Source organism: Silene latifolia, chromosome X (assembly GCF_048544455.1).
Source record: "Silene latifolia isolate original U9 population chromosome X, ASM4854445v1, whole genome shotgun sequence".
NCBI classification, from domain to species: Eukaryota; Viridiplantae; Streptophyta; class Magnoliopsida; order Caryophyllales; family Caryophyllaceae; genus Silene; species Silene latifolia.
The window spans coordinates 330,921,781-330,935,001 of record NC_133537.1 but is presented as its reverse complement, the minus strand read 5'-3'; positions in this window follow the sequence as shown (position 1 = coordinate 330,935,001).

Genomic DNA, 13,221 nt, shown 5'->3' with positions numbered 1-13,221 from the left:
AGAGCGACTTCATTCTTCATAATTGTCGATGCGGAGTTTGACATGGGTGATAGACTGACCGGGACCCTCTTGATTAACAAGAGAGTAAGGGGAAAAGGGATCGATCTTGGGAGGACCGACTTTAGGATTAGAGCCAGAATCCATCGTCGTTGGAGATGACAAAGAGGCGTGGTGAGGGTTAGGTTTTTGGAAAAAACACTGATACCATGTTAAGGAACTGTTTTGGTGAATGTTATTCTGCCTTTCTCATTAGTAAATCGCATATATATACAATACGACAATGGGTCAAAGCCCAACAAAATCCACAAAACGATATTTGCCTAAACCAGCCTTAATAAAGAGTGAATATTAAAGATGTAATAGGACAATACATTATTAGATATATCTCAAGAATAAACCTGTTGATTTATTGTTTCTTAATATATTTGTAATAAAGTATTCTTCTAATATACTCCCTCTGTTCCGGTTATTTATTTACCTTTGTTTTAACACAATGACTAATAAAAAGGAGGAGGGGGAGATCAATTATTTGATGACAAGTGGACAGAATTGATTGTGGAAGATCAAATTGTCTATCAAAGGTATCCCTAAAATAGAAATTGTACAATTAACTAAGACACCAAAAAATGGAATATGCAAACAAATGATCGGGAAGAAGGGAATATCTTTGATCGATAGTGGATAATAGACATGTTCTCTTATATCGTGTGCTCAAATTTCACCAGTGAGATTTGGAGTCTATTACGAATAGAACTTGACACCTCGAGTTAATAATTAGGCCATCATATCATGTGAGAATATCATTTCTACCAAAAGCTTACTATAATAATTTAGAGGCACAGTCAATAGTTCTTAACCTTAACAAAACGATGTAATTGGTTTTTAATGTCTTGCCTTATTCTTATTCATCAGTAGTAGCAAGATTGACCTATCAGAATTACCCGACTTGAGTAACCCGATACTTGACCTGAGCATCTGAAATGACAACCCAAATTTAATCCATAACTCAAATTGATCTGTTCATTCAGTAAAATACATGATAATAACGAACCCGAAAATGACCCGCTCTAACCCAAGTTTTGTCAAACCGATTGATGATCATATTCAAACTGGACGACCTGACCCTTACTCAACCTGGTTACACCCGTTTGCTAGATTGAATCAGTAGCATACGTACACGTGCAACATAATACTTCATTTCCTTTTGCACCATATAGGTTTATGTACAATAGAGAAACGAATATGAGATAACGACCTCGAGTGGTATGACCTGGTGACAAACGGATTATTTTATTGAGACGACTCAATATTAGTACAATTGGAGCATGTTAGGCATAACTTGTTAAAAACAAGTTTTTATTTTTCTAAAAGTGTTTTTCAAAAGCAAAAGCACCAAATTGCTATTTCTATTTTTATGGGAAAAAAAGATGGTTTTTTAGCTTTTGAGATTTTTTTTTAATTTATTAAAAATGATGTGTTTGGCCAAAAAGTGTTTTTAAGGCCAAAAACACTTTTAAAAAATAGGCCAAACACACACTGAATTTCCATTTAAAATTTTCTTGAGTTGGGGGTATAAAAAAATTAGCTTAATATTCTTATATTTTTTTAATTTGAATGTAATAATTCAAATCCAACTTATTTTTTTCTCATTAAACTATAATTTTTTTTTTCTTAAAGCATTATTTTTTCATTAAATTCTAAACTATAATTATAATGTTTTAATCAAAATAAAATAAAAGGGGTTCAAAATTATAAAATGGAAAATCGTTAATTTTTCTTCGAAAATGACTTGATGGATACTTACACTCTATAATACAATAATATAATATTATTAGCTACGTGAAAAAAACTTATTAAGATAATTTAAGAAAAGTTATAAAATAAAATCATTAACTTTGTGATAAAAAAAATTTCATTACATACTTAATTTTTTTTTATTATTTTTGTAGTTTAATTTTTTTTCTAATATCAAAATACAATTAGGTGAACTATGAAAATTGAAGGTACAAATTTAGAATGAATAAGTGAGAGTGTTTTAAAAGAAGATAAATATTTTTAATTCAGGTTTATATTTACTCGGGTTTTGTGTAATATTCACGTCACTCATATCGGGTGTGATCGATTATCAATTCAGATATTTTCAATCGTTTTTGGGTTCCGATTATTCTGCCAGGTCTATTAGTGTTGGTACGAGACACTCAAATAATCGGAACCCAAAAACTATAATTGGAATTGAATTCCATAATTGAGACATCAAGCGTTTGGGAACCCCTAGAATTTGGAATTGGAACTGGACTCAATTCCTCACTAATTCCAAACTAGTTAATATTTGAGTATCTCGATCGAATTCCTACCATATAGTAGTCATCAATTCTATCACTATTTACATTTTTTTATGCAAATTTCATCGCAATATTTTTATTTATAATATTTTTTCCGATCGCAAATATTTTCTGTGACAATATATTTTTCAAATAAAAGAAAACTTGATGACCTCGACCCCATATCCGTCCCCGCCCAATTCGAATTCCATAGGGTTCCCAACAAACTTTTGGAATTGGACTTCGAATTGAATTCAAACTTTCTGTTTTCTACAATTGAAATCATAAAAATGTAACCAATTTCGTATTTCCAAACACTACCTTATGTTATTCTTCTTAATGGACTATGCGGTATAACATGCCGGATTGCGGGACGTGTGAAAATGATGAACTGGAGTTGCAGGATTCGTGAAAATGATGAACCTTACACAAGAGCGTCTGAGAAGACACTCGGTAACGCCCTATAAGTATCTCATGCAACAAATAGAATAGCAACGACTATCCCGTAGCTAGTTACAGTCGCATGAAATAGATGAAGCGGCAACTAAAACTGTAAGCCGCCCATAAATGCAATAAAGGATGAAGGACTTAGGACTGTATAATATACCTTCATTTCGGAGCAGCCGTACATGTGCGTGCCATTCATTAGATTTGCAGATCTCCGGTGGCTTAACCATGCATGCTAATCTACATCTTTGTTTTTAGTTGTAGCCGTTCGCCCGTGTTCATGGTAGTTAATGATAACGCTTATAATGTTGTTAACATTATTTCTTGTTTTTAAATAATTTCTCGCGGGAAATGACGATTGTCAAGGGATCAGTCAAGCTCATACCATGTCAGAAAAATCGACGTGTTACCCACGCTTCCTCGAGAAATATTCTTCAAGACTTTGTCTAAATATTATTAACATTCGTTATCATATATTCTTGACATAGACTTTTGGAAAAATTAATTTTTATGTACTCCGTAATATAATCTTTCAACTATAAAGTAAATTTGTAATACAAGGCAAGATCAGATAATTTTTTATTGGGGCCGACCAAGCAATTGTCCTAATTTTGATAAGAGAATTGTCTCTTAAATTCTTAATAAAGTCTTGTTAGCTTATTAAGGTTTTTCAGATGTACACGATCAATAATTTCATAGTTTATACACGGGAAATGTTCTCCATATTCCATACATTTGATCAAAACAGGACCCAAGAACCAAGTGAATCTCTCACGACACAACTACACACAGTTGTAAAGAAGGGAGCGAGGAGGGACAAAAGGAAGCATCAACATTGTTATAACAGAAGCAAGAAAGACAAATAAAAACAATAAAGAAAGCAATGCACAGATTTACGTGGTTCACTAACGGTTTGTTAGCTACGTACACAGGGCAGAAGAGAGAGTGTTTTATTGATATGTGAGGAGTTTTCAGATTACAGATTCAGACGGTATGATAAGCATGACTGCTAGGGAGAGGCTTAGAGAGTTTATATAATACTCTCTAAGACCTAATACATAATGACTTAATAAGGCCCAAGACAGATCATAGCCCAATACAGATGATAGAATCAAGGCACAAACCCCCGCATAGTAGTTCGAAGTGGCTACTAACAGATTCAAGGCATAAACGCAACAAACATAAAGTTTTAGGGTATGGTTTGGGGGAGGCAACAATTTGGGTAGAGGGGACGTGTCTGCGTAGGATCACGACGGAGTTTTTGGCTATCTGGACGAGGCCAAAGATCAGGTAATGGCCTGGTGAGTCACAGAATGTAGCCACAAGTCATCCCTAATATAAGTTTGAAGAAGTTTTTGAGAAGGATAACCTCTTTACGCCTAAACCAAAGGACCATAATTAAGATGAAGGTAAAAAGGAGTAGTCCAATGACTAATATTTGAGGTGCAGTTCTGAAGGAGCCAAGGCGCCAAGCTAAGTATGGAGGTTAGAAATGAAGAAGAATGGTGAAGGACATCTAATTTATACGTACAAAACCCTAGAAGTTTCTTTAGTTATCATTATTAGCTAGCTACCGTTGTAACTTGTAAGAGTTTTTCGACGGGTATTTTAAAATTGGAAAATGAAAGGGCGTCACCGGGTGACACCTAATTTGGGCGCCACCCTCTCACATCGGGTGAGTGGGACCCTTCAATTAAGAATGGTTGTGAAAGGGTGACACCCAATTTGGACGTGACGCCCTATCACTATCCAAAATTTATATATCCACAGTTTGTTAGAACGGTAAACAATTTAGGAAAATTAATAAAAACGTCTCGTCTTTGTTATAATTTGAGTCGTTCAAAGATGGGTTTTTATTCAAGTTAAGAGTGTAATCAATTAGTTCGTTCGTTCATTCATGGAATCTAATACTCCCTCCGTTCCGGTCAATTGTTGTCCTTTGATTTTGTCACAAAGATCAAGAAAAGAGGAGAGAGCGAATTACTAAATGACAAGTGGAACAAATTGAGTGTTAATGATCAAATTATTCATTAAATTCATTCTCAAAATAGAAAGAACAACAATTGACTGAGACAACCAAAAATGAAAAAGGACAACAAATGACCGGGGCAGAGGGAGTACTGTATTAGCTAGACACATTTATGGTTTTACGGGTAGGAAAAAGAGACCACTGTCCACCTCACGAATCAAAGATGTTTCATTCTAAAACCAATTGAAAATATAAATCCCCTTGTCTCAATCCTCTCTTTTTTCGCTGATACAAGACTCCCTCTCATCCAGATTAAAGATAACATGGACCCACATTTTGTGAAAAGAAAAGTTATCTTTACTTGAGTTGAAGTTATCTCTAGTGATCTAACTGAACAACTACTCATTTTATCCAATTATTTATTTGTCGTTTTTTTTATTTGTGAGAGATATTTTAAAACAAACAGAGACATCGCATGGATTTGAAAATTTCACCCCCACTCCCCAGTACTCAAGCTAGGGTTTAGTGCTGTACTACTTCGTCTACAATTAGTCAGAAAGCTAGGGGAGACAACTTTGTTGTAAATAAAGGTCAAAATTAGCCAAAGGGAGGCACCAAAAGGTTATTAAGAGAAGGGAGACTTAGCTTAGGTTAAGCTTGGTCCTAAACACTTGCAATTAACACATTTTATTATGGGGTATAATATTATTACAAAAGTAATTATTAAATGACATAGGCTTAGTTAGCAACCTCAACATTAACAACATGCATGACCAAAACAAGGTCAATCTTGGCTCAATATAAGAGTACTATTAGTGATGTATATTATGACATATATATGCATGCATCCTGATTTACTTGCTTGGAATTTTAGTCTAACAAGAGCGTAATTAGGATCGATAACCATGGGGTCAAACGATTTATTGGCTGGTGAGTTTCTCTCCATCCACTTCTTTTAATTTTTAATCATTGTATTATTGTTGTTGAATTGAATTGGTAACAACTTTGTGTTTCATTTGCTAGTTATGATATACCTCTTTCGTCTCGGTCAATAATTTACATTTGCTTTATTAAAGCAAATGTAAATTATTTACTAGGACAGAGGGAGTATATTGTATATAAAAAATTCATATACTTCCTTTATTTTAATAAATTTGTTTACTTATTCATTATAAAGGTATTTTAATAAATAAATAAAAGCAATAAATGGGACGGACAGAATAATAATCTGAATAAGTTTTCGCTTTACACCAAAGGTCGAAGGACATGTATGTAGATGTAGCTAATCTACGTGTATGTATAGAATTAGAGTCATCCCGTATATTTTACTTATAATAAGGGTTTTTCTAAAATGTGTCCAATGGGCACATGATAATAAATGGCTTAGGCATAGGTTAATCCAAATTATTTCATTAATTTATTCAAATTTCCTAAATTGTCTTAATTACAATCATCCCTCCCTTATTTTTCTCCACACATGATTGGGTGAGTAATAAATATTCTAGGAGAGAGAATAAATTAATTAGGGCAATTACTTTAAATTTAGATAAGTATTATCATGTGCCTATTGGACACATTTTAGAAAAACCCCATAATAATTAAGCATTTTCAAAAGTTTTCTTCCAAAATGCATATACTTAAATAAGAAAGCAAATGAAACTTTCATTCATCTATCTATATATTAATCCTCTAAGTTTGCTGCTGACATGGCAGCATAATAAACTAGCAAAGATGACGTGGCAGCCTATGGTAAATTAACATATGATATCTTGATAAATATGATATATAAGCAAATATGGATTCTATATATATTTCGGTGTATATTTTATATATATTTTGAAAATATCTCCCATCCTTATACAATATATCTTTAAAAATAAAAATTTAAAAACATATAAATTCTTACACAATATATCTTTAAAAGCCATATAATCTTTTGTGTATTATAAAAACATTATAAAATAAATAATAAATATAAATATAATATCTAAGCAAAAATAGATTATAAACTAATTTACTATAGGTCTATAGCTATATGATATGATATTCTTCCAAGCAAAATTATAGAATATATTTATATAAGCAAAATTACGGAATATATAATTTTAAAACTAATTTATAACCGAAATTACGTAATATATTTTAAATTCCTATATTGATGGTACTCTTCCAAAAAACAAACGTACTCCTAACCATGTTAAATCTACAAACTACAATAATGGTAAAAAAAAGACTCTATCAGCTATTGTGGTTGTCATTAATTATTAAATTAAGACGGTCTTATAATGTGAGACGGTTATATAATGTGGAAAGACAACTTTTTTGTTAGCATTAAATGAATTTTATTTTATTTTTTTATAAACATGGATCGTCTCATGGTGTGAGACTCTCTTATTTTATAAATTTTAACTCATTAAATAAAAAGATAATTTTTTTATTAATTTAATAATAAAACTGAACGTTTTTTTTATTAACAAAAATGGACAGTTTCATAGTTGAGATTGTCTTAACCTATAATTTATGAATACAATTTACAAGCATTATTATTATTATTTTCCGATGACTTTTTAATGTGTATACAAGGGTAGAAGGGCGGGCTTCATTTGATATTATTTTCCCGATAATTTCTTATACCATTTAATTGGGGTTATATACTTATATATCATTTATGCTGTCTATAGATCTCAAACGGGTTGGGCGGGTCGGAACATACATGTCAGGTATGGTGGGTTTAAATACGGGTCGAGTAATACGGGTTATGGGTTGGGTTATTAGGGGTAAAGTGCGGGTCAATAATTAATATCTAACGCCATTTATAGATCAGAAAAATATTTTTAAAAACTAAAGTATATTTAGGTGCTGTTTGACCAAGTTTATGTAAAAGAGTTTTTACTTCTAAGAATGAGTTTTTTCATAAACTACTTCTTGAAAAAGTTGAAGTTGTTTGGCCTAACATTTGTAAAAGTAGCTTCTTAAAAAATTGATATAATTGGCCTACTTGCTTTTATCCTATTTTTTCACTTTGTTTTTTTGTTAACTATATTACTTACATATATATAAGACATTAAGAGTTTAAGACGTCTCACAATGTAAAACTTTTATAAGTTAAAACTCATTTATTTACATATAAGTCAGTTTCACAATGTAAGACTTCTATAAGGGAAAAATTCATCTTTTTACATATAAGACCCTGTCTTATACTATGAGATATTACTTAAGTTAACCATTTATCATCTTTACAATAAAAGGAAAGTCTCACGCTTTAAGACGATAAGACGGTCTTACACTATGGTACGTGATATTACCTTTATAAGTTGAACATTCATCTTTTTTACATATTAAAGGATCTCTCACACTATAAGACGGTCTTATGCAATAATTATTAAATTAATAACTCTTTTTTCATCTCAACTCATAAGACTGAAAGAAATTGCAATTAACAAAAATATCATAGGACCAAAACCATAACAATCAATTTTGTGAAAGACCGTCAATAATAGAGACGATTAGCAAAGCATCCATTAAGTCAAGGGTAATTCCACTACAATCATAATCAATTTCTAGGAGCGATTAGTAAAAGAAATAATCCGTGGGCATTAATAGAGTTAAAGAAGATTATAATTATTATAGAGTATAAATCGTACAAAAATGCAAAAAATAAAAAATATGAAATTTATAGGGAACTTGGTGAATAATAATAATGTGAGAAGTAGAAGTAGAAGTAGAAGTAGAAACTTGGTGCTTCTCCTTTTAGTGGCTTATTTTTAGATTTTGACTTTTCAAAAGTTATTTTATATACACCAAAATTATATTGTTTAGCCTAACTTCTACTTATTTGGTTAGAAAAGCACTTATAAAGCTTGACCAAACATCACCTATATTGTTTGGCCTAACTTCTACTTATTTGGTTAGAAAAGCACTTATAAAGCTTGACCAAACAGCACTTTAATATGAATATTTTAATCATATTCAATGTTTAGTTTTTTAATTATTTTTTCAAATATATTATATTATAAATATTAATATTTTTATAAAAATTATTTTAGTTTATCTTTGACTGAACGGGTCGACGTGTTCGTGTCGGGTTTCACTTAAATTAACGGGTCATTTAGGGTTCCATATCGAACGAGTTACTGCTCCAGATTTTCGGGTTTTAACCTTGGAAAAAATGGATGACGTCGGGTCAAAATTTGACAGGCTTATATCTTAGTCATGTCTTAATTTCATAACTTATCGTTTAGTTAAAATAATATGGATACCAATTGTATAAATAACCAACTCTAATTTGTTGTATTCTACATTTATATAATATCAATTTTCGTATGAATTTAAATTTATTAACAATATATGGAATATTACCTTAAAGGTAATCATCTAACTACGGAGTATAAAACAGCCCGTGTATTTCACGGGTTTAAAACTAGTTATATTATTATCTTTTCATTGAACGGTAATCTTTTAATAAACTACTCCCTCTACTTTCTAATTTTATCCCATTTACTTAGAGGTCAAATTTTCCAAACATTGACCGTAAATAAGTTGGAGAATAAAATATATTTTATTTATAAAATCAAAACAGTTACACGTACTTATTATCAAGACATATTTCACGAAAAAAAATTCGACCAAAAAAAGTAACATATAGACGTCGAACAATACGGCCAGAGTTCCGTTTTGGCAACAGCAATAAAGCAAATGGGAAGGAAAAAAATAAAAATAGAGGGAGTATAATATTTCATTAACTTCTAAATTATAATCTTTTCATAAAAATTAAATGAAACTGGTACAAAATTATAAACTATAAATTGCTAAATGTTTTATTAGTGTATAATTACTTATTAGGGAATGACAAATAACAACAACAACAACAACAACAACAACAACAACATCAGAGCCTTAATCCCAAAATAATTTGGGGTTGGCTGACATGAATCATCCTCTGGAACCGTCGATGGGTGAACGCACACCTCAAAATGCGAAAAAGATAGAAAAGAAAAAGTGAAAAATAAAATGGGAGTAAAAACATAATACAAAAGTCAGGTAAACTTATAGGTTTTAAAATCGAAGTCCGGATTTCTTTTATAAAAACTTAGAATTTAAATCGAGAATAAATATTAAAACGATTTTGAAAACCGAAGTAAAACTTAAGGGTCCGAAGTATCTTAAAAGTGAATAAAGTATTAATATAAAAGAAATTTGTTGGTAAAAAGATGTAATAAATCCGAAAAGAACAAATAATTTTTTTTAAAATTAAATAAAAACATTAAATATCTCAAATAACGTCAAATACTAAAAATCCACATGTATCATTTCCCTCCGTTGTGCCCTCTCCGTCACCATTCCCTCATCCATCCCGAGAAATCTCATATCGTGCTGTATCACCGTCAGCCATGTCTGTTTTGGTCTCCTTCTACCCCTAGCAACCTTTTATGTTGCCCAGGTCTCCAGCCTTCTGACTGTTGTGTCCATAGGTCTCCTTCTCACATAGTCAAACCATCTTAGTCGGTTTTCCATCATCTTGTCTTCTATTAGCGCCACTTTCACCTTTTCCCTAATCACCTCATTCCTTAATCGATCTTTCCTTGTATGGCCGCACATCCACCTCAACATACGCATCTTCGCCACACTCATCTTTTAAATGTGACAATGTTTCACGACCGAACACTCGGAGCCGTAAAGTAAGGCAGAGCTAATCGCCGTGCGATACAATTTTCCCTTTAATCCTTGGGGCATATCTCCGTCTAACTCCTCATCTTTTTGAATAATAGATCCTAGATATCTAAAGAAATCTGACCTCTCAACAACATTTCCATCAAAAATAATACTCCCCGGCCACCTCTGTTGATCTCGACCTCGCCACGCTATTGAACTGACACCTCAAATACTCGGTCTTACTCCTGCTTAGCCTAAACCCATGAGTCTCCAAAGTATGCCTCCACATTTCCAACTTTCTCTCAACCCCCTCTTTCGTCTCATTAATCAACACAATATCATCCGCAAACATCATACACCAAGGGATGTCGTCCTGAATATCCCTTGTCAACTCATCCATAACTATAGCAAAGAGAAAGGGACTAAGTGCGGAACCTTGATGCACCCCAATGGTAATGGGAAATTCTTCCGTTCTCCCAACATTAGTGCGAACTCTTGCACTAGCCTCCTCATACATGTTCTTTATGAGGTCAATATATTTTCGAGACACACCCTTTCTCGCAAAATCCCACCAAAGTACTTCTCTCGTTACCCTATCATATGCCTTTTCCATGTCAATAAAAACCATGTGCAGGTCTATCTTCTTGTCACGATGGTGTTCCATCAACTGTCTCATGATAAAAATCGCTTCCATAGTCGATCTTTTCCAAGCATAAATCCGAATTGGTTATCCGAGATGTCTACATATTTCCTAAGCCTTTGCTCGATTATTCGCTCCCATAACTTCATCGTATGACTCATAAGTTTAATTCCACGATAATTGGAACACTCTTGAACATCACCTTTATTCTTATACAAAGGGACAAGAGAGCTTCTCCTCTAAGCTAATGGCATCTTGTTGCTCCTCCAAATCTTGTTGAAGAGCATGGTTACCCGTTCGATTCCTTTCTCCCACAGGCACCTCCAAACTTCTATGGGTATACCATCCGGTCCCCCGGCTTTCTTCGACCCCATCTTCCTTAACGCCTTTCTAACTTCACTCTTTTGTATTCTACGCACAAATACCCGATTAGCCATACTTTGTGTTACTTGTACATCCCCAAAACCTTGCTCCCGATGTCCATTGAATAAAGTATAAAAGGAAGAACACCATCTTGCCTTTATTTCGTCATCCTGAACCTGAACCTTGTCGTCCATATCTTTCACACACCTAACTCTCCCAATATCCCTCGTCTTTCGGTCTCTTATGCGGGCCAGTTTATAGACTCTCCTTCTCTCGTGTCCAACCTGGCATACACTTCTTGGTTAACTTTTGCCCTCGCATCACGCACTAGCTTTTTAGCGGCTCGTCTAACTTCTTTGTACTTTTCAAAGTTCTCATCACTCATGCATTTTCCCAAAACCTTATAACATTCACGCATTGTCTTTATCGCTTATCTCACCTCATCGTTCCACCAAGATGTGTCCTTACTTGATGGTCTATTTCCTTTATATTCCTCTAACACCTCCCTCGCCAAATCCTTTACAACATGCTCCAATTTATCCTACGTTGCATCTATATCTTTCTCCTTGCAATCCGACCAAATATCGCTCCTTCTGAACTTATCCAAAAATAACGCTTGTTGGTTTTCCCTTTGTAGCTTCCACCACTTGATTCTTACCTCTGATCACCGATTACCTTTCTCTTCCTCAAGTCTCTCCTACCCCGAAAATCAAGCACCACTAGCCTATGCTGTGTTGCGGTACTTTTACCGGGTATGACCTTGCAATCGGTGTACTCTTTCCTCCACACGCACATTCCTTACCAAAAGGAAGTCAATTTGACTAGCATTTCCTCCACTCCTATAAGTCACCAAATAAGAATGCCTTTTGTCAAACCAAGTGTTCATTATGCCCAAGTCATATGCTAAAGCAAAATCTAATATGTCACTTCCTGCTTCATTTCTCTCCCCGAGACGACAACCCCCATTAATGCTCTCGAAGCCAACTCGACTAGTACCCACATGCCCATTGAGGTCACCACCAATGATCAATTTCTTTCCAATATAGGGACTCGTTCTACAACCTCTTCCAGATCTTTCCAGAAGGCTCGTAAAAAAGAAGCATCCAATCCTACTTGAGGTGCGTAAGCACTTATCACAGTCAGCACCTCATCCCAGACTACAAGCTTAATGCTCATAATCCTATCACTCTTTGTCGATACTTCTACCATATCATCGATGTAATCTTTATCAATGACAATTAATACCCACTCCATTACGACTTTTGTCCTTACCTGTGTACCAAAGCTTATAACCCTAAGGCGCTATCACCCTTGCTTTATCTCCGGCCCACTTTGTGTCTTGTAGACACATTATATGCATCCTCCTCCTTTTCATAACCTCCCCTAACTCAGCTAGTCTCCCTATCAAAGAGCCAATAATATTCCAAGTACCAAAACGTAACCTACCACCCTTCCTAAAGTCATGCCTTGATTTCTTTACCCGCTCTTGACCATGCTTTCTAGATCCAAACCCATTTGAGACCACACCTATACTTTGAGGTGGCGCGCCGCTTTCGGGCGACGACCTAACAACCCTTGCATATTTTTCACTACACCCGGGCCTAGAAGATGTAGCACACCCTTGCCTATTTGACACCAACCCAGGTGTAAAGGTGGCGCGTCGCTTCTGGACGACGACCTAACAACCCTCACATACTCTTCACTACATCCGGGTCTAAGAAGTGCACCGCGTCGTTTCTGAGGAGACGCCCAAACGATGTTCAAATTTCGATTCATGTCCATAAAATGTGACTAAGTTTTTATGCTGGCTACCACAGACCTACCGCAAC